Source organism: Sciurus carolinensis, chromosome X (assembly GCF_902686445.1).
Source record: "Sciurus carolinensis chromosome X, mSciCar1.2, whole genome shotgun sequence".
Taxonomy (NCBI): domain Eukaryota; kingdom Metazoa; phylum Chordata; class Mammalia; order Rodentia; family Sciuridae; genus Sciurus; species Sciurus carolinensis.
Window position 1 is genome coordinate 5,993,413 of NC_062232.1, and position 22,534 is coordinate 6,015,946.

Here is a 22,534-nt window from a genome sequence, read left to right on the forward strand (position 1 = left end):
ATTCTATAAAATCCTTTCAATGAGAGCATTTTTAAAACTTCTGGGTTAATTCTAGTTTCCACAAAATTCTATACAAATTAAATACATGTTCAAGTGTGAAAGACAAACCATAATTCTGAAATTTAATGTCTATATCAAAAAACCTTTGATCACTAATAAAGAGGCATGCTTCTGTACAAATAGGAAAAAACAAACAGAAACGTGGTAGATGTAAGATAGTTTGGAAAGGATTTCTTCATTAAAACATTATTCCCTTAGCAAAGTGGAAGGAATAGAACGAGAGGGCAAAAACGGTTCAAACTCAGGTCGAATGTCCGAGAGGTTGACGGTTATGGCAGGAGGTGGATGAGAAGTCCCTGCTTGACACCAGATGTAGGAGAGGCCTAGTTCTAGTCTAAATCACTCCATCTTAGTAATGGCGTTTGGTTTCAATATCCTTCGGTCCGCGGAGGACCCAGTTACAAGGCTGACGAAACGGGACGCTTGCTCCCTGGCGCAGATTTAGCATTCACACACAGATTTTGCTCCTTTCTTTACCAGAAAACTCAATCCTCCGACTTTACCTCACACACTAGAAGAAAGAGAACCCGAGAGTGTGGAGGAGGAGAGGGGAGGGGAGGAGGAAAGGGCCGGCCATGTTTCCGTATAGTCCAAAATATACCAACATTAGCGACACCAAATCCTCGCAGCCCAGAAACCCTGACTAGCTGGCGAAAGGAAGAAACCGGCACACACACGTGCCGGTACTCAGCCCTCCTATTCTGATTCATTTTTTGGCCAGGGAGTTGTTAACTCACCACATGACAAAACCCGGATCCCCCAGAATCAGGCCACTGGGTGGCGTGAGGTTTGATGACCGACGATAAAACTATCGACCAGCCTGGCTGCGGGACTCTGACCCACGTGCGCCTCGTCACAAAAGTGACCGCGGCCACTGCCTCCTACGCTTCTCCATTAGGCGGCGGCCCTCTTACCTCTTCTCGTGCCGGAGCCGGCGTTCTCGCTAAGCTCGGCCTGACTCCAGGTGATGAGCTTCTGCGTCACGTTCTCTGGCTCCTCCAGCAGCTATGGCTTCACTTTTCCTGTTCTGGGCTTAGTGTCTTCGTTTTAATTCCTCCCAGCTCCCAAGACCGACGCTATCATCAGGCACTGAGGAGATCGCCTCTCTTGAGAGAAAGGCAACAGTGAGAGCGAATCCAATCAAGGGTTGTTAGCGGTGCGGGTATGGGAGGGGCTCAGTTCAGGAGAGCCGGAAACGGGAGAGCTACAGAGAGGTGGTTAAAGACAGCCCACTAAGCCCGTCCTTCCAATATGGAGGATACAACTAACCAAAAACAACGACAAAAACAAACAAACAAACAAACAAACGAACAACAACAAAAGGCCCAACCAGTGGTTGATGTAGCGGCGTCACCGAGAGCGTGGAGAAATCCCAAGCACAAGGCCCCGCCCCTCGGCTCTCTCCCAATTACAACCCGCCTCCTCCCTACGCAAGTCTTCCTTTTTGTCCCTTCCCTCCCCCACTCCCCACACTACTTAGTCCCTGCCTAACAAGAGAATTGGTCGGTATGTAAGTTGGGAAGCTGAACTTCCGCAGAATCTTTCATTCCTGAAAGGATTGAAGTAGGGGCGGTAAACACCACACAGTACAAGAACCCCGCCTGAGGGACTGGTTACGACAGGGCCCAGCTCTCAGAATATTTAGTTGAAAAAAGATTTTTAGTTACTTAGAGCAAAAGCAGGCTCGAAGATCAGCCGCACTGATGGAAGGAGTTAAGACTGCAAATTTGTTGTGATTTGGGACTGGCGATGTGTGTGACCTGGATGGAAAAGGCGGTACTGCCCGATGAAGAACTATGACAAAACAAAACAAAACAAACAAAAAACCTCATTGGGTGCTGTTTCGTTACTCTGACGCTTTATTTGCATATCTAGGTTTTGTTGCATTCTGAACCTCCGCCAAACTACAGTGTTGATACACTCGGCTTCATGTTATTTTAAGATGGGTAGTACAGAGGGGAAAAAATTGGGGGAGGGAATTACTGAAGAGATCCCGATTGATCTGCGGCGCCTCAGTAATGCACCATAATGGAACTGTTTTGGTGCAACCCCTTCCGGGTACTTGTGCGGCGCCTGATGTCTTATCCTGTACTTGGGTCCTTACTCTACATAAGGGGTAGGAGCACTGAGTGGTTGTGCGGAATCGTGGTGTATGTGGAAATGTAAGGAAACTGTTATCAATTGATATTTGGGATTTGTACCTAAATCTCTTAATGTATATTTTATTACCGACTTTTCATGGGTTAAAATGATCTAATATTCCTGAAATAAATCCTTTTTGGTCATGATGTAGGAGTTTGTTATATGTTGCTGTGTAGAATATTTGTTATATGTTACTGGATTCAGTTTCTGTTTACTAATTCTGCTTTGTGTCCACTTAGCAGCATCCAAATACAGTTGCAGGTATTAAAGGGTAAAAATTAGAAATTTATAGATGTAGATAATTTTTTTTGTGTATGTGGGGGGGTGATACTGGGGATTGAATTCAAGGGCACTCAACCACTGAGCCACATCCCCAGTTTTACTTTGTATTGTTTAGAGACAGGGTCTCACTAAGTTGCTTAATGCCTCGCTTTTGCTGAGGCTGACTGAACTGGTGATCCTTCTGCCTCATCCTGTGGAGCCGCTGGGATTACAATGATGAATCTGGACCGTCTGCATTTTACAAAGTGAAATGAAAGCTCTTACTGGGTTGGACCAAAGTAGTAGTTTTTTTGCAAGGCAGAAATAAGGACGTAGAACAATAGGAAAAAGGGTTTTCCTATTGTTTTTAAAATTTTATTTAAAAATTTTTTTTTTTCTTTACAGGGTTAAACAGAGTGATCTTCCTTACTTCAAATTCTGATTAAGGTACTTCGGAATATATTCTCCAGGAAAAACTATTCTGTTTTAGGATCTCTTGAAGTTTCAGTTTAACATAAATGATAACACTTTTGTTTCCCCAGGAAATGTGGAAGAGTTAAAATAATAGTTTAATGACTTACTGTGACAAACTAAAGCTAAAAAATCCAGAGCCTTTCCCCATCTTTTTTGTTTGTTCTTCTTTAGTAACTGCTTTCGCTTTAATAGAACTTTTTTTTTTTTTTTTTTTTTTTTTTTTTTTTTACTGTATTGGTGCTAGAACCCAGGGTCAATGTACTACCAAGCTAAATCCCCAAGTTTTTAAAAAAGAATTTAGCAGAATTACATACTGGTACCACAGTTATTGGCCATGTTCTGTCTTATTAGTATAAAATTCACTATTACATTACTTTCTGTTCATAAGTTTTCCCTTTATTCTTTTTCTTTCTAGACAGGTTTGGAAAGAATATAGTTGACCCTCTTCCAACACCCTTTTCTTTTTATTTACATTTGCAAATTCAACAAATTGCAGAACAAGAAATAAAAAAATACAACTAAACTGCAAATGAACATTTTTATTGTCTTTTTCAATATAGTATCATACCTGGATGTAGCACACCCAGTAATACCACTCAGTAATACTGAGGCAGGAAAATCACATGTTCAGGCTGGGAAATCATGATTTAGATAAAAGGTATCTACCAAAAGCTCATGTGTGAGATGATGAGAAAGGTTTAAGGTGAAATGACAGGGTTATACATGCCTTAAACCTAATCAATGCATTAATCCACTTGAATAAATTAACTGGGTGGTAGATATAGGCAGGCAGGATGTGACTGGAGGAAGTAGATTCTTGGCGACATGCTTTACGATGTTCCTGTTTAGCAGAGCTCTATGTCTGCTTCCTGGTAGTCATGTACTGCCAGGTCATCTGTTTCATACTTCCACCATAATGTTCAGGCTTACTCTGGCTATGACAATGGAATTAACCATCTATGGATTGGGATCTCTGAAACTGTGAGCATACATGAGGCCATACACTCAATTCTTAACCAGAAAAAGGAAAAAAAAAAAAGTTTAACAAGATGAAAAAATAAACTTTACCTAATAATTGATACATTTAAAAAATCCACATAATATCATGGCAGTGATAAAAGCCTGAATAATTTCTGCTTAAAAATAGGAATAAGACAAAAATGTCTATTCTTGGTACTGTATCATGTTGTAAGAATGATCCCACAAGAATGAGTAAGACAAATATCGGAAAAAGGCATCCATATTAGAAAAAAAAATACCTGCACACATGGCGTGATTTTGTATTTCATGATATAGTAAACTTCAAAGAAATTCATTAAAACCTAATACGACTGGTAAATGAGTTCAGCAAAATGGTAGTTCAGTATATAAAACTCAACTGTATTTCTTTATACGGATAAGGAAAATCCCCGAAATAACACTATTCCACGTACAAAAACATCTATAAGAAAAATATGCTAAGTAGAAACTAACAAAGTGCTTAAAATTATCTACGAAAAATAAAGCAATTTTAAAGAAATTGTACCAGATCTTCATAAATGGAATGGAGCCCCACATTTATGAGTTGGAGGACTTGGTATTATTAAGATTGTAATATTCCTCACCACAGTGAACTTCCACATCATAAGAGTGGGATCCTAATTAGAATAAAGTGTACTCCATATTTGTATAAATAATGTCAAAATAAACTATTGTCATGTATAACTAAAAAACATTTAAAGAAAGATTGCAATACTCAAATTGATTTAGGGATTCAACAAAATTTGTCAGAGAATATTAATAGAAAAATTTCAGACTTGAGAAAATGATCTTAAAAATTCACGTGAAAGCCAAAGCAATCTTGAAAAACAACAGATTCAGAGAAATCATACTTCTTGCTTTAAAACTTTCTATAGTACTACAGTAAGTAAACCGTGGTACCAATAGAAGAACAAACAAATGGAATTAAAAATTCACAAATAAGTCTGTACATTTAAAATTATTTTTGACAGGGGTACCAAGCTTTCAATGGGGAAAGAATCAATAAGTGGGGCCAAGGTAAGTGAATATCTACATAAAAAAAAAGGTTGGGTACTTTTTTTATACCACACATACAAACTAACTCCAAATGAAGCATAGTCTTAAATGTAGAGTGAAACTATACTACACTTAGAAAATATAAGAAAAGTATATTTGTAAATTTTTATTGCTGAATTCTAACAATATTTGGATATGATAGCAACAGCAAGGCATGTGAAAGAAAAATGTATAAATTGGATTTCTTCAAAATTTTAAATCTAGGTGCTGCAGACAATTCAAGAAAAATCATGTTTAGGTTTTATATCTAGCATATATCATGGACTCTTATAATTCAATAATAAAAAGTTGAATAACCCAACTTTTAAACTGTGTAATGAATATAAAAAAATCTGTGAAGTTTTATGAATGCCCAATAGGGATATTAGAAAACATTCAACACTATCTCTGATCAGGAAAATATGTCAAAACAAAAAATAGGTCAATACTATTGATTAAAATAAAAATGAAACTGGATAATAACAAGAGCTGCCAAAGATACAGAGAAACTGTAACTCTAATATGCTGCTGGTGGGAATATAAAATTGTGACTGCTTTGACAAACTATCTGGCAATTCCTTAAAATGTTAATATACACTTAGCAATTTCACTCTTTATTTATTTATTTATTATTGTACACAAATGGGATACATGTTGTTTCTCTATTTGTGCATGGCGTAAAGGCATACCATTTGTGTAATCATAAATTTACATAGGGTAATGTTTGATTCATTCTGTTATTTTTTTCCCTTCCCCCCACCCCTCCCACCCCTCCCACGCCTTTTCCCTCTATACAGTCCTTCCTTCCTCCATTCTTGCCCCCCTCCCTAAACCTCACTCTAACCCTAACACTAACTCTTCCCAGCCCTCATTATGTGTCCTCATCCACTTATTAGCGATATCATTCTTCCTTTGGTTTTTTGAGATTGGCTTATCTCACTTAGCATAATATTCTCCAGTTTCATCCATTTGCCTGCAAATGCCATAATTTTATCATTCTTTATGGCAGAGTAATATTCCATTGTATATATATATATATATATATACCACATTTTCTTTATCCATTCACCAATTGAAGGACATCTAGGTTGGTTCCACAATCTGGCTATTGTGAACTGAGCAGCTATGAACATTGATGTGGCTGTATCTCTGTAATATGCTGATTTTAAATCCTTTGGGTATAGGCCAAGGAGTGGGATAGCTGGGTCAAATGGTGGTGCCATTCCAAGTTTTCTAAGGAATCTCCACACTGCTTTCCAGAGTGGCTGCACTAATTTGCAGCCCCACCAGCAATGTATGAGTGTACCTTTCTCCCCACATCCTCGCCAACACCTGTTGTTGCTTGTATTCTTGATAATCGCCATTCTAATTGGGGTGAGATGGAATCTTAGGGTGGTTTTGATTTGCATTTTTCTTATTACTAGAGATGTTGAACATTTTTCCATATGTTTGTTGATTGCTTGTAGATCTTCTTCTGTGAAGTGTCTCTTCATTTCCTTAGCCCAATTGTCGATTGGATTACTTGCATTCTTGGTGTAGAGTTTTTTGAGTTCTTTATAGATTCTGGAGATTAGTGCTCTATCTGAAGTATGATTGGCAAAGATTTTCTCCCGCTCTGTAGGCTCTTTCTTCGCATTGCTGATAGTTTCCTTTGCTGAGAGAAAGCTTTTTAGTTAGAATCTATCCCAGTTATTAATTCTTGCTTTTATTTCTTGTGCCATTGGAGTCCTGTTGAGGAAGTCTGGTCCTAAGCCGACATGTTGAAGCTCTGGACCTACTTTTTCTTCTATAAGATGCAAGGTCTCTGGTCTGATTCCAAGATCCTTAATCCATTTTGAGTTTAGCAATTTCACTCTTAAGAACACATCCAAGAGAAATGAAAATGTATATTCATTCAAAAACTTGAAACATGCATATCTATAGCAGCATTATCGATAATACTAGTATTATAGGAAGGAGCATAAAGTCTTTATTTTCAGTTTATAGTGAGATATGAGGCTTTAACCTCAACAGAGTACAGAAAGGATAAATGTTGGAAAATGTTCTTCTGTTGAAGGCCAGAAGTATATCCCTAAATTAGAAGTAGCAAATAGTTGCTTACCTTAATTAATCGAAGTTGGTGGTTCTCAAACTTTTAGAATGAGCATCTCTTTGCATTTTTTAAGTATTTTTGAGGACCTAAAAACTGTGTATGGATTGAATCTATTGATGTTAGTCTATTGATATAGCTGAGAAAATTTTTAGGCATGTGCACATTTTGTTAACTCAGAGTGATGATAGCATGATATGTAAATTTTGAACAATTCTGTACATTCATGACAGAATGACAGTAAAATGGCAAGTGACACTGAAGAATTATTGTGAAAGTAATTTTCATTTATAAAGTCTTTTAGGCATCTTAGAATTCAGCATATACTTTGAGGACTGTTCTGCTCCAAATTGAATAAAAATACCCAATGCCCGGTATCCTGTCGACTAAAATGACTGTTATTCCCTCTAATATATTAACTTATTTAATATCTTCTGGATGTAGCTGATGATAGACAGACATAGAAGATGATCAACAAGATTCCAAGTCTGTGGTATACACACAATGTATCCAATACTGTGATTAATATCTTCTGCATTAGCCATTATTCAGAAAAGCAGAACCAATAGGATGTTGGTCTATTTTAGTGGATAAGGATTTTTTTTTGTTTTGAGGAATTGACACATACAATTTGTGAAAGATGATAACTCCACAATTTGCAGAATAGGCTGACAAGCTGGAACCAGAGAAGAACTAATGCAGCTATAAGGTTTTTATTGTAGGGCAATGTTGGCTTCATAAAATGAGTTTGGAAGAATACCTTCCCTTTCTGTTATATGTTAGGTAGTAGCTAAGAATGAGTAATGAAATGTATGGCAAGGTTGCTTGTGTTCTTTAAATTACTTTAGGGTCTTTAATTTTCAAGTGGTTGAGAAAGCAAAGGTATTAGTTAATTCATAGAAAAGAAACAGAAGCAAAGTAACTAACAGGAAAATATGTCAAAAGAAAAGGATTAATGGAACTAACTTTGACAGGGTCCGTTGATGTTGATGTGAAATTAGGAGTTATGGCTGCAAGTGTCTCCCAGTGTCAAAGAAAGAAGATTCCTTTAGGCTCACTAAGGCAACTTCTGACCAGCTATTGACCCCAGGGCCCACATTAACATGTGATTGACTTGGAGATGAACTCCCGACCCCCTAAACAGGGTGACCATCATGACAGTTCCAGAGAGGCCTAACTAAGGTCAAAAACTCCTCCATATGATGAGAAGGAGGAGTTGAACACCCAATTGGCAAAGAGTACAGAAGGTGGTTTCCAGTTCTCCTAGTTAAACATCAAACTAATAAAATTGGAGACAGCATTATCTCCTTTGTTGTTCTCTGCACAGAGATGGTTCTCTGTCTCTTTCTCTCTTCCCCTCCCTCTCTCCCTCTCTCCCTCTTTTCCCCTCCTCTCTCTCTCTCTCTGCTTGTACCTCATTTTGTTTTTACTTTAACTTCACTTTCACTTATAATAAAGTTCTCTTGCATGGCTTTTGGTATCTGACTAAATTTTCTTTCAGTGGAACATAAGTACTAAGGTTTGGAGTTTCGGCTTCCTGCTTTGCTGTGACATATGGAATAGTTTGAGAAGCATTGGTGTTCTTTTAAAAGTCTGGTAAAATTCAGTAGTCATCTCTGGTTTTTGGTTTTTCTTTCTTGCTTGCTATTGATACAGTTAAACTGTCTATATAAATTGGTCTATTTTAAGTACATATGTGGAAAAATTTCCATTTTTTTCTAGATTTTGCACATAGTCTCTATAATCTCTGAATTTCAGTGATGTCAGTTGTAATGTCCATTTTTTTTTTTTTTAATTTGGGTCTTCTCTCTTTCTTTTAGTTTGGCTAAGGTTAACAATTTTGCTAATCATTTTTTAAAAAAATTAACTCTTGTTTATTAGTCACTTGTATTGTTTGTTGTTCTCCTTGAACCTGACTTTGGACTTGGTTGTTCTTGTTTTTCTTAGACCTTAGGATACACTGTTAGATTGTTTATTTGAAATCTCTGTTTTTCTAAGATAAACACTTAACAGCTATAAATTTCCTTTTTTTTTTTTGTTGGTGATGCTTGATTTATTCATAAATGTTCTTATGTACAAAAGAAGCTGATTTTTGTTTCTAAGAGTTAAAAGCACTTTTAAAAAAATTAAATAAAAGTCAGGACATGGATTATTTGGAGCTGGTTTTCTCAAAAGCACTTAAGTAATTGCATAAGCCACATTAGAATGTGCAGGACTGCAGCTTTCCCCATCAAATGCTCCCTGTGGAAGGGGATCTGCACTTGGGCACAGAAGTGGGTACTTATGAAGACCCAAGGGTGCATGAGGTATAGAAGACTCATATCCACCTTAGAACACTGACAACATCATCTGTTACATGGCAGACTCGCCTCACAGCTGAATCCACGTTGCAATTTGAGATGACTGGAGGGCAATCAGTGTACATGATGTGACCATCAGTGCCCTGCACAGCCTGTCCCTATAGTGGCTACTAGTACCTTGGTACCACAGAGAAGAAGGTGAGGAAACTGAAGCAGCATCACTTGATCTTGACCCAGAAGACCAGAGTCCACAGTCTGAAACCAGGGACTTTCTTCTGTAGTTAGGTGGCAGGAGAAGGGGGAACAGGCAGGCTGGAGGAGGTCATCAACAACATTGGCTCTGCCATTGATCAGACCTCTGACTAGGTTCCAGCTCCTGGATGGCAGACAAGGAGGTATGAAAGACTTGTCCCCAGTACTGAGCTCTGGCCAAGGTGTCTGGGGACTAATCCATCTCATTGCTGTGCTATTTCACTTCTATGCACAAATCAAGAAAATGACAGTTCAGATTCACTGGTGGTGTCATCTGACTCCTGACGAAAAGAAAATAGCAGCTTTTCTATGAAAAGTAGTCTACTTAGATGTTAGAGTCACCAAGTAATTGAAGGAAACCTGACACCCAAAGGACTGGGCTGCAGCGCATGCTGCTATATCAGCGGGCTCTTACAAGGCAGGGACTGTTAGGTCAGTTCATTTGTTGGCCACTGTGCTTTAAACAGTTTTACTAATCCAGGGTTGCGATTGCAGTTTGCAGAAGAATTGCTCTGGCAGATGGGTACTTTATTAAAAGCACAGTTGAGGAACTTCTGCAGACACTTGGGCTTTTAGTGCTTCCCAGGGAGGGTGGCCACCACCTCTCCAGGCTTAAACATCCGAACCAGCAACTTGCCAAATAACGGCCAGCATGACACCTGTGACGGTAACAACCAAAATTCGTGTTCATCTATGGCTCCTGTGTGGACCACAGAAAGTTAGGAACACTCTAAAAAAGGTGACATTTTCCAAATATTTTTCTTACAACATTTTAAATGATTTATAAAATGCTAAAACAAAATCATATTTACCAGGACACATCTTTTAAATAAAAACATCAGTTCATGTTAATATACACATATAGGGCTATGTGCAAGGGACTCTGGTTTTCACTCTGCTTAGCACAAGAGATACCTTGCACACAGGTGTGCATTCATGTGTACACCACTGTCCTCGGGGAATGAGGCCAGGCTGCACGTCTCAACTTGAGGACTCTGCCCTATACCACTCAGCCGCCATTCTCCGTGGAGCTGTTGCCATATTCCCTGGTGTCCCTGAACAGCGTGTCCTGGTCCCGGTCTTTCCTGTCTACCACGTTGTGGCTAAATTTCCTTATCAGTACTGCTTTTTCTGATATATTGTTTCCATTTTCATTTGATCCTAGGAATTTTTAAAGTCCTTCCTTATTTCATCAATGACCTGCTTTTAATTCAAAAGTGAATTTTTCAGTCTCCATGTGGATGTATGATTTCTTTAGTTTCTTTTACTGTTGATTTCTAATTTCATTCTACTGTAGTTAGAGAATATGCAGGAAGTTGTTTGAATTTTTATTTTATTTTCTAAGACTTGCTTTGATTTAAAATGTGTTTTATTATGAGAGATTTCTAAACAAATGTGAATTCTGCAGCTGTGGGAGGAAATAATCTGTGTCTGTTAAGTCCCTTTGCTCTATAGTGTATTCAAGCTCCTATGTTTATTAATTGATTTTTTTGGATATGGAGTGTAACTATTCCTGCTCACCAATTCTTTGTGCATGGAATATCAAATATCATTCTCCATCCTTTTACTTTCACTTTATTATTTATTTTTGCCAGTTTCATGAGTTTATTGTAGGCAGCAGTGTTTTGTTTTTTCATTCAATCTGCTAGTCTGCCCCTTTTAATCTAGTATTTAGACCATTTAATTCAAGGAGACTATTTAAAAATGTAATATATTTTTTTCATTTTCTTGTTTTTTGGTTGTTTTGAGACTTGTGTTTATTTCTTTATCTCTTGCTTATTTTAGAGATTCGATGTTTTATTAAAATAATCATGTTTGATTTTTTACTAATCCTCATATGCCTAACTATGGGCCTTGCCTGGAAGGGGCCTTATGTGGCCTTTCAGGCCACTTAGACTGGGGCCTCATCCTTTCCTATATTCTGTGAACAGGATGTTCTTCTGTGGTCTGTAAGACAGTTCTTTAGTGTTTGTGAAACAACCTACTGTGTTTACACAGTTGCTTTTAACTTCCTATTTAGTCTGCCAAATAGACTAGTAACTGTTTGTGCAAGGCTTGACCTTTAAGATGTACGGCTAGCTTAACTGCAAGTATATAAAAGATAGTATTATACTCAGTAAAGACAGAAGCAGCTTTCTTTGTGACAAGTGCTCCATCTCTCCCAAATAAAGCTCTTCTTAGATCTCGCAACACCTAATTACTCTTCAGTAAGTTTTATTCTTTCCTGTTATATTTAAATTGCTTTGCCATCTAGATTTAAGATTCCTTTGAATACTGTTATGCTGGTATATTGGTCATGAATCCCTTTAGCTTATGGTTATGTTAGAAGGTCTTTATTTCTTCTTTGATTCTGCAATATAACATTACTGAATATAGTAATCTAAGTTGGCAGTTATTTTCTTTAAAGTTTTGAAATATATTATTCTTTGACTTTCTAAACTTAAGAGCTTGTGCTGAGAAAACTGTTGCTATTTTTATTCCTTTATAAGTGACTTGGAGCTTCTCTTCTCCAGAGTTTACTATTTTTTCTTTGTTCTATATTTTTAGCACTTTAACTTTGATTGTTATGGAGAGGTTTTTTTCCAGTCATGTCTGTTTGAGATTCTAAATACTTTCAATACCTGCATATGCATATCATTCCTAAGGTTTGAATGAATAATAGGTTAAGCCTATTATTTCACTGAATTAGTTTCCTATGCCATTAGCCTATACCTTTTCTCCTCTGTCTACACCTATAATTTACAAATTTGTTTTTTAATTGTATCAAATCATGTGTTTTTGTATATTATTATTTATTTTTTTCTTAATTACTTTTGTCTGAAAGTTCTAGTTCATCTGTCATATCTGCAAATTCTGATAGTATTCCTTCCCCTTGATCTAGTTTAGTATTGACCTTTCAACTGAGGTTTTTTTTTTTTTAAACTGGGACTTGAACCCAGGGTTTTGTGAATGCAAGGCAAACACTTTACCACTGAATTACATTCTAGCCCTTTACTGAGTTTTTTATTTGACTTGTTTAGCTCTTAATTTTCAAGATTTATATTTGGCTCTTTTTCTATATCTTTATTAAATCAACTGTCATATCCTGTATTTCTTCTTGAATTTATTTACCTGTTTATTTGTATCTTTGAATCCATTGACCATATTAATGACCAATTAAAAAAAATTATTGGTCATGACTCCCATAGCTCAAGAAATAAAAGCAAGAATCAACAACTGGGATAGATTCAAACTAAAAAGCTTTCTCTCAGCAAAGGAAACTATCAGTAATGTGAAGAGAGAGCCTACAGAGTGGGAGAAAATCTTTGCCACTCATACTACAGATAAAGCACTAATTTCCAGAATATATAAAGAACTCAAAAAACTCTACACGAAGAATACAGATAATCCAATCAACAAATGGGCTAAGGAAATGAACAGACACTTCACAGAAGATGTACAAGCAATCAACAGATATATGAAAAAATGTTCAGCATCTCTAGTAATAAGAGAAATGCAAATCAAAACTACCCTAAGATTCCATCTCACCCCAATTAGAATGGCGATTATCAAGAACACAAGCAACAATAGGTGTTGGCGAGTATGTGGGGAAAAAGATACACTCATACATTGCTGGTGGGGTTGCAAATTAGTGCAACCACTCTGGAAAGCAGTATGGAGGTTCCTCAGAAAGCTTGGAATGGACCCACCATTTGACCCAGCTATCCCACTCTTTGGCCTACACCCAAAGAACTTAAAATCAGCATACTACAGAGATACAGCCACATCAATGTTCATTGCTGCTCAATTCACCATAGTCAGATTATGGAACCAACCTAGATGCCCTTCAGTTGATGAATGGATAAAGAAACTGTGACTAATATATACAATGGAATATTACTCATTTTAGCCATAAAGAATGATAAAATTATGGCATTTGCAGGCAAATGGATGAAATTGGAGAATATCATGCTAAGTGAGATAAACCAATTTCGAAAAACCAAAGGACAAATGATCTCGCTGATAAGCGGATGATGACACATAATTGGGGGTGAGAGGGGTTAGTGTTAGGGTTAGGGTTAGGGAGGGGGACAAGAATGGAGGAAGGAAGCACTGTATAGATGGAAAAGAGGGGTGGGAGGGGTGGGGGGAAGGGAAAAAATAACATTACCCTATGTAAATTTATGATTACACAAATGGTATGTCTTTACTCCATGAACAGAGAAACAACATGTATCCCATTTGTTTACAATAAAAAAAATTGTTGGTATTCATTACAGGGAGTTATGAACTTTGAAGGAGTCACATAGCCTTTTTTTTTTTTCATGTTTCTTGTATTTTAGTGTTGGGATTTGCATATCTGTTAGAATGGATCTCTTCTATTATTATGTTGTATCTTCTTAGTGAGTAGTTTTCTCTTGATGATATGTTCTGGAATATTGGCTTGTTGGGTAGTGTTGAGTGTAATTCCAAATGAACTTTGTATTGTTGTTACCCTGTGGCATCTTAGGCTTTGGTTGCTGGATTTTAACTCTACTTATATTGCGTTGCAAATTGAGAGACCTGTTGTCTCTGTAGGACTACTGTATGCATGCAGTCCCTCTACTAGTTAAGTTAGGTATGATGTAGATAGTGAAGTATTATGGTTTAGCTATTAGGTGTCCTCCAGAAGCTCATGTGTAAAACAAGGCAGGAGTTGAATTATGCATTCAGGGGTGAAATGATTGGGTATTAGAATCTTAATCCAATCAGTGAATTAGGGGATTATCTGATTGATAACTGAAGACTGGTAGGGTGGGGCTAGAGGAGGTAGGCATTATGTTCAAGCCTTTAGGGCATATATTTTTTATCTGATAAGTGGCATTTCTCTGCTTTCTGATCATCATGTGAGCTGCTTCCCTTCACCACACTTTTCCACCATGATGTTCTGCCTCACCCTGAGCCCAGAGAAATGGGCCAGCTCTCTATGAACTGAGACCTGTGAAATTGTGAGCCTTCAAATGAAGTTTTCTCTCTCTAAAATTGTTCTTATCAGGTCCTTTGGTCAGAGCAATGAAAGAGCTGACTAAAACATGGGTATATAAGGTTTATTCCTCTGGTTACTTCTCTAGACCTGTCAGCACTGTAAAGATGGAGGGGTCTTGGGACAACTGATGTAGTAAGGACCTTTCATGTGTTTGGTAACAATAAAAGTTGTTCAGTTCTCTCTCTTGTTGCTAAGGTGTTGAATGTCCAGTGGGGATATTCAGGCTACCCTATTTATGCCTATTTGGGGTCAGTCAGAGAGTTGATGGCTTTTGTTTTCGTTGTTCTTTAAGTTGAAATATCTACCAATGTTTGAGAGAGGTGGGTATTTGATATAATAAGGTATAATTTCTTTCAACAGTGTTGGGGTTATAGCTTAGCATCAACACACCTTCTAATCATGGTGAAAGTGCTGAGTTCAATCCCCAGCATTGCTTTGAGAGGTGACAATCACAAGTGACAGCAAGAACCTTTACTTTTATTTGTTCTTTTTAGTTATACATGACAGTAGAATGTATTTTTGGGGGAGGTGCCAGGGATTCAACTCAGGGGCATTTGAATCCTGAACCACCTCCCCATCCCTATTCTGTATTTTATTTAGTGACAGGGTCTCATGGATTTGCTTAGTGCCTTGTTTTTGGCTTTGAACTTGTGATGCTCTTGCCTCAGCCTCCAGAGCTGCTGGGATTATAGGCTGTAGAATGTATTTTGACATATCACACATACATGGAATATAAAGTCCCATTCTTTTTTAAAAATTTTTTTAGTTGTTGATGGACCTTTATTTTATTTATTTATATGCAGTGCTGAGAATTGAACTCAGTGCCTTACACATGCTAGGCAAGTGCTCTACCACTGAGTCACAATCCCAGTCCTAACTTCCCATTCTTGTGTTTGTGTATGATGGGGAGTTACAATGGTTGGGTATTCATATGTGAACATAGGAAAGTTGTGTCTGATTGTCTTTCCCATTCCCATTACCCTTTTCTTCCTCCCATTTCTCCTTGTCCAATTTGATGAACCTCTACTCTCCTTATCCCCACCTATTGTGAGTCAGCATATCATATTGGAGAGAATATTTGGACTTTGGTTTTTTTGGAATTGGCTTATCTCACTTAGCATGATATTCTCTAGCTCCATTCATTTATGTGAATATGCCATGATTTTATTCTCCTTAAGTTAAAGCTGAGTAATATTCCATTGTGTATATACTCCACATTTTCTTTATCCATTCATCTGTTGAAGGGCCTAGATTGGTTCCATAGCTTAACTATTGTGAACTGAGATGTTATGAATATCAATGTGGCTGCATCACTATAGTATGCTGATTTTAAGTTCTTTGAGTATGTACCGAGGAGTGGGATAGCTGGGTCAAATGGTGGTTCCATTCCAAGTTTTTCGAGGAAGTTCCATACTGCTTTCCAGAGTGGTTGCACCAATTGCATTCCCACAGGCAATGTATTGTGCCTCTCCCCCCACTTTCACACTAACATTTATTGTTACTTATATTCTTGAGAATTGCCATTCTGACAGGAGTGAGATGAAATCTCAGTGTGGTTTTAATTTGCATTTCTCTAATTGCTAGTGAGGTTGAACATTTAAAAAAATATATTTGTTGACCATTCATATCTCTTCTTCTGTGAAGTGTCTGTTCATTTCCTTAGCCCATTTATTTTGGGTTATTTGTATTGTTGGTGATAAGGTTTTTGTGTTCTCTTTATGTCCTGGAGTTAGTGCTTTATTGGTGCAGGTGGCAAAGATTTTCTCCCAATCTGTACACTCTCTCTTCATGTTATTTATTGTTTCTTTTGCTGTGAAGAAGCTTTTTAGTTTGATACAATCTCATTTATTGATTCTTGATTTTGTTTCTTTAGGAGTCTTGTTGAGGAATTTAGTTTCTCTGCCAACATAATGGAGATTTGGGCCTACAATTTTTCTTCTAATATGCACAGGTCTCTGGTCTAATTCCTAGGTCCTTGATCCGCTTTGAGTTGAATTTTGTGCAGGGTAGGAGATAGGGATCTAATTTCATTTTGCTATATATGGATTTCCAGTTTTCCCAGTATCATTTGTTGAAGAGGCTATTTTTTCCTCCAGTGTATGTTTATGGTGCCTTTGTCTAGTATGTGGTAACTCTATTTATGTGGGTTTGTCTCTGTGCCTTCTATTCTGTACCATTGGTCTTCTTCTGTTTTGGTGCCCATATCATGTCATTTTTGTTACCATAATTCTGTAGTATAACTTAAGTTCTGGTAATATGCTTCCTCCTGCTTCCCTTTGCTGAGGATTGCGTTGGCTCTTCTGGATATCTTATTTTTCTAGATGAATTTTATTATTGTTTCTTCTATTTTTATGAAGAATGTCATTGAAACCTTAATAGGAATTGCATTGAATCCGTATAGTGCTTTTGGTAGTATGACCATTTTGACAATATTAATTCTGCCTATCCAAGAGCATGGGATCTTTCCATCTTCTAAGGTCTTCTTCAATTTCTTTCTTTATTGTTCTGTAGTTTTCATTGTAGAGGTCTTTCACCTCTTTTGTTAGGTTGATTCTCAAGAATTTTATTTTCTTTGAGGTTGTGAATGGTATAGTTTTCCTAATTTCTTTTGTCTTTTGCTTTACTACCGATGTATAGGAATGGTGTTACTTTTATATCTTGCTAATTTGCTGAATTCATTTATGAGTTCAAGAAGTTTACTGGTGGAATTTTTGGGGGACTTTTAAATATAAAATCATGTCATCAGCAAATAGAGAAGTTTGAATTCTTTTCCTGTTTGTATCTCTTTGATATTTTTTCTGTGTGATTGCTTTGGCTAGAGTGTGTAGAGCTATAATGAATAGAAGTGATCCCTGTCTTGTTTCAATTTTTAGAAGAGATCCTCTCTATTTTTCCCCATTTAGAATGATGTTGACCTTGGATTTAGCATAGCTTTTGCAATGTTGAGGTATGTTCCTATTATCCCTACTTTTTCTAGTGTTTTGAGCATGACTGGATGCTATATTTTGTCAAATGCTTTTTCTGCATCTATCGAGATAATCATGTAATTCTTGTCTATAAGTCTATTGATGTGCCGAATTATGTTTGTTGATTTCTGTATGTCGCACCAAAACTTGCAACCCTGGAATGAAGCCCACTTGATCATGATGTACTTTTTTCCCCCTTTGAGTCTTCTAAATATATTTTTGTATGTGATTTGCCCGTATTTTGTTAAGAATTTTTACATCTGTGTTCTTGAGGAATATTGATCTGAAGTTTTCTCTCCTTGATGTGTCTTTGTCTAGTTTTGGAATCAAGGTGATACTGGATTCGTAGAATGAGTTTGGAGGGATTCTTTCCTTTTCTATTTCATGAAATAATTGAGGAGTATTGGTGAACTTCTTTGAAGTTCTGCTAGAACTAAGGCTAAGAATCCATCTGGTCCTGGGTTTTTCTTTCTTAATAGGTTTTTGATGGCATCTTGAATTTCATTGATTGAAATGAGCTGTTTAAATCATCTATGTACTTCTGATTTAATTTGGATACTTCATATGTCTCTAAAACTTTGTCAATGTCAAGTTTTTCTATTTTATTAGAATAAAAATTTTCAATATGTTTTGATTATCGTTTGTCTTTCAGTAGTGTCCGTTTTGATATTTCCTTTTCTTCACAAATTTTAGCAATTTGAGTTTTATCTTTCTTTTTCTTTGTTAGCTTGGCTAAGTTTCTTTCTTCAAAGAACTAACTTTTTGTCTTGTTGATTTTTTTTGCTTGTTTCTTTTCTTTCAATTTCATTGATTTCAGCTCTGATTTTAATTATTTCCTGCTTTCCACTGCTTTTGGTGTTGATTTGTTCTTCTTTTTCTTGGACCTTGAGATGAAATGTTATGTTATTTGTTTGATGACTTTCTACTTTTTTAAGGAATGAGCTCAATGCAATAAACTTTCCTCTTTGCACTGCCTTCATAGTGTTCCAGAGATTTTAATAGTAGTATCATTATTCTCACTTATTGTATTATTTTATTTCATCTCTGATTTCTTGTACTGTTCATTGGTCATCCAATACTGTATTATTTAGTCTCCAGGTGTTAGAGTAACTTCAATTTTTTATTTTATTATTGATTTCTAATTTTATTCCATTATGATCTAATGGATGCAAGGTGAAGGATATGGAAATGATAAATCCCCTTACGGCAGTGTGTGACGTAGGAGATTGGAGGGAGAGAAAAGATAATACTTTGACCCTTCCAATAAATCATTTCTCAGTGACATGACAGTGAAACTACACATCAGTCATGTCCCCAGGATAATACAGTGACCCATGGAGGTCAGATGAACTGGACTCTGAACTCTGAATGCTCTGTCTCTGCCCTATAAAAATGCTGCCTATTTAAAAAACTCAGTAAAAGCAAGTTCCAGATGTTTGCAACCTTTTGCCCATGTCCTGTTAAAATCTTCAACGATTAAGTCACTTCCCAGTGTAACCTATATAAACTCAGACCTCTCCTGTAACCAGGACCATTAGCTGCCCAGAAAGAGTACCCATCTGATGCCTGACTCTGCATTGCTGAATTTGTGAGTCTGCACCGTCTCAGTCACTTTTGTGCTTACATTTTGGTTCCCTGATTGGCAAATGGAAGTACGATAATGTTTGCCCTTCCCCATTTCCCATACCTATGCTCTTTCCCATAGTCAAGTTAAATGGACCACGAGACCTTGAAAATGACCATTGAATGTCTGACTTTCCTTATGGCTCTCTGAGGCTCTTGACCACTACTCATGCAGCTATGGCTGAATCCCCAAACTGACTATATCCCCCTCTCCACTCCATAGAAAGAGACCCTTCACACTCTCCAAGGCCTCTTTGACTCTTGGCTGCCAGTAAGCGACCTATAAGTAACCCCAAATCTGGGCTAGGTTTCCATGACCTTATGCTATATAAATGGAGTATGAATTTGTATTGAATCCTTTATTGGTGCTCAGGGCATCTTCTTTCTGATCCCCTGCTTACACCCTTGCTATCATCTTCCTAATCCCTCCCTTCCACAACACCCTGCAGAACTCTAGTTCAGAAACCCCTTTGCCATTTTGTTCCTGCATCCAGCACCTGCCTTCCCATTCTCTAAAGAGGTCAAACTTCTACCCAATCCCCAGAAAATAGGTACCCTGCTCTGAGACCCAGTCTTTGAGCTCACCAGGACCCTAAGGGCCCACTATTGTTGGGATTGTGGTAAAGATGTTTTCCCATTCTCCAGTCGAACAGTCCAGTCTGTTGTTGGGAAGATTTTAGGGAACACTCTAATCTCTAATGAATACTCTAGACAAGCCTCTCCAACATGGGAATTACTCAGTTCAATCCATGGAATTCCCCTTTGGGTTGTCTTATTAATTTTAAGACTCTTTACTCACAAACTGACCTCAAAATCAAATGCCTCATTAGACTCAGCATTCAAATTTGGTCACAATATAAATTAAATGATTTGCATCAATGACCCAAGTACAGGATCTTTGATCAAGAAATTCTTCAGAATTTAAAAAGTTACCTCCTAAGGAATGGCGAGTAGTCAGAAATAGGTTATCTCCAAGCTTTTTTTCCTCATTAAAGTACTCATTATGTCAGTCCTGCCCTGCTTTACAATTAATCCTCACAGACTCATAGCTCTCTTCCTCATTTACAGCAGATGAACCCCCTCCTTATAGATCCTAGGGTCCCACATTCCCTTATTAGTCTCCCTTCCCTCAAATCCTACAGCCTCTCTATCAGGCTTCTCAAAGTCCCATGACTCTTCATCAGGTTCCCCTCCCCAAAGCTCCACTGCTCCCCATTAGATTCTCTTGCTTAAATCCTACATTCATGTTCCCCCTCTCCTTTGCCACTCTTTCCCTACACATGATCTGAATCTGTCCCAGCAAAACACATGTTCCTTCTCTAGGAGATGGTAAGAGCTGAAGGGATGGACAGTTCTGGTCTATGTTCCCTCCTCCTCAGTTGGGCATATGTGTACTATATATTAACTTCTATCCTGACTCCTGATGAATGTGCCCATGTTTGGCAGGCGCATGAACACAGTGACATCCCACATGGCCAACGCCCCCATATTTACCCTGTAGTATAGTGTGCCATCCCTACAGCTGAACCTGATTGGACATGTCAGCACCTGATTACTTGCTTTCTTGAAGGCATGACAAAAAATTCCCATATCAAGGTTAATTGGGACAAGGTAATGGAAATTACCCAGAGACCTGAGGAAAATGCTACCCTCTTTTTTGGCCTGGCTTGCTGTGGCTGTTACCAAACATACCAACCTAGACCTGAATACTCCTCGTGTCATTCTCCATTTTAACTTTATCAGCGGGTCTGTACCTGATACCTGTAAAAAATTTGACAGTTAGAAAAGGGCCCCAAGATTTCCACCCCAAAACAGCAGCTTCTAGACTCTGCTTTCAAAGTTTTTAACAATAGAGAAGATGAGGCCAGAAAGGAGAGAGACAAACTAAATATCAGCTTCTGCCCTCAGCCATCCAGAGCCCTAAGAAAGCCCCTATGATTAGTGGCCCCACCAAACCTCCTAATACATCTCCCAGGTCCTGCTTCTGATGTGGGCAGACTGGACACTGGGCAAGAGCCTGTCCTAATCTGAGGTTCTCCCACCAAGCCCTGTACTAACTGTGGGCAATGGGGAGACTGGAAGGTGGACTGTCCCCAGGGAAGGATAGCCCTCCACTTGGTTCAGCTGTCCACTTCCCAAGTTCCATTTACTGAGTTGCTAGAAATAAGGAGTCCTGGCCACCACTGCCCAACTGCATCAGGTGGTATGTCCAAGGAGCTCCAGGTTATAGGGATAGTATATGGCAATGAACTTCATTGGTAAATGATACTGGGGCAAGCCTTGCACATTTTACTCAAAGGCATGCACCCACTTTTAAAGCAGATACCCCTATTATTAGATATGGAAAATGAAAAATACCTATAATAATATGGCCTGTGAAAAGGGGGTGAAAAAGAAGGTCATGCAGATAGCCTAAGACAAAGATTTTTCACATGCTGACTGCAGACAAAGGGGAAGTGTTTTTATCACCCCTAAAGTGAGAGTCCCTAGAAGTCATTAATGCCCTCCAAAGATAGATCCTCTCCAGACACTGCCTACAGACCCTTAACCCAGAAGGTCAAATTCCTAAATCCTCAAATTGACATAATCACTGATGTGCCCAAGAAAACTGATATGCTCCGTAGATCACCCCTCACAATAACCTATATAAACCCAGTCACTTTCTTTGTTCAGTGGCTCACTTTTCCATCAGGAGAGTGGGTCCATCAGAACCATGACTTCCATTCCTGAATAAAGACCTTTTGCTGATTTATGCAGTTTGTATCTGTCCTCCTCTTTTTGTGAAAGCACCTATTATGGGAGTCTCAGGGGCCTCTACATATCCACTGAAGACACTCCCTGCTTTTTTGCATATTTGAATTCCTTTCATTATCCCATTCATTTATAGTTGTGCCAAGTTGCCCCATCCCTCCACAGAGTTGGGATCTTCTCCACAAATTAAAAGCCTCCATTATCATTTCCCCTTTAAAGTCCACTAACATCTTTTTAATACATTCTGATCTAGATCTTGTTCCTGTACCTCCTAGCTTCCCGATTGTTCTTTTCTGACTGGAATGAAACCCACAGCCTGGGATACTTCTCAATCTAAAATAGTGAACAACATTTCCCAGTTCATATCCAACTAAAAAACCTCCCTCACTATGTTACCCTTTCCCTATATCCTTTAATGCCCTTAACCCTCAGAGATTTAAAGCCCATAAACTCCTCATACCAACCCACTTTCCTCGTAAATCTCCCTGTCTTAGAGTAAGCAAATCCAATGGGCAATTCTGGCTAGCCCAGGACCTCAGAAATATCAGTGAGGAAG

The 22,534-nt window shown here is 38.0% G+C and overlaps 1 protein-coding gene across 13 annotated transcripts in view; it reads right to left on the bottom strand.

The window, feature by feature from the left end:
* Positions 1–1,456, bottom strand: part of LOC124971392 (probable ubiquitin carboxyl-terminal hydrolase FAF-X) — a 133,635-nt gene extending 132,179 nt beyond the window's left edge. For 11 of the 13 annotated variants that reach the window (XM_047535174.1, XM_047535173.1, XM_047535171.1 and 8 more), the window contains exon 1: positions 975–1,387. The gene's annotated coding sequence lies outside the window, so the exon portion shown is untranslated. Of the gene's footprint in view, positions 1–974 lie in introns of all 13 variants that reach the window. The other 2 variants (XM_047535168.1, XM_047535180.1) reach the window with 2 other exon arrangements.
* Positions 1,457–22,534: the final 21,078 nt, after the last annotated feature.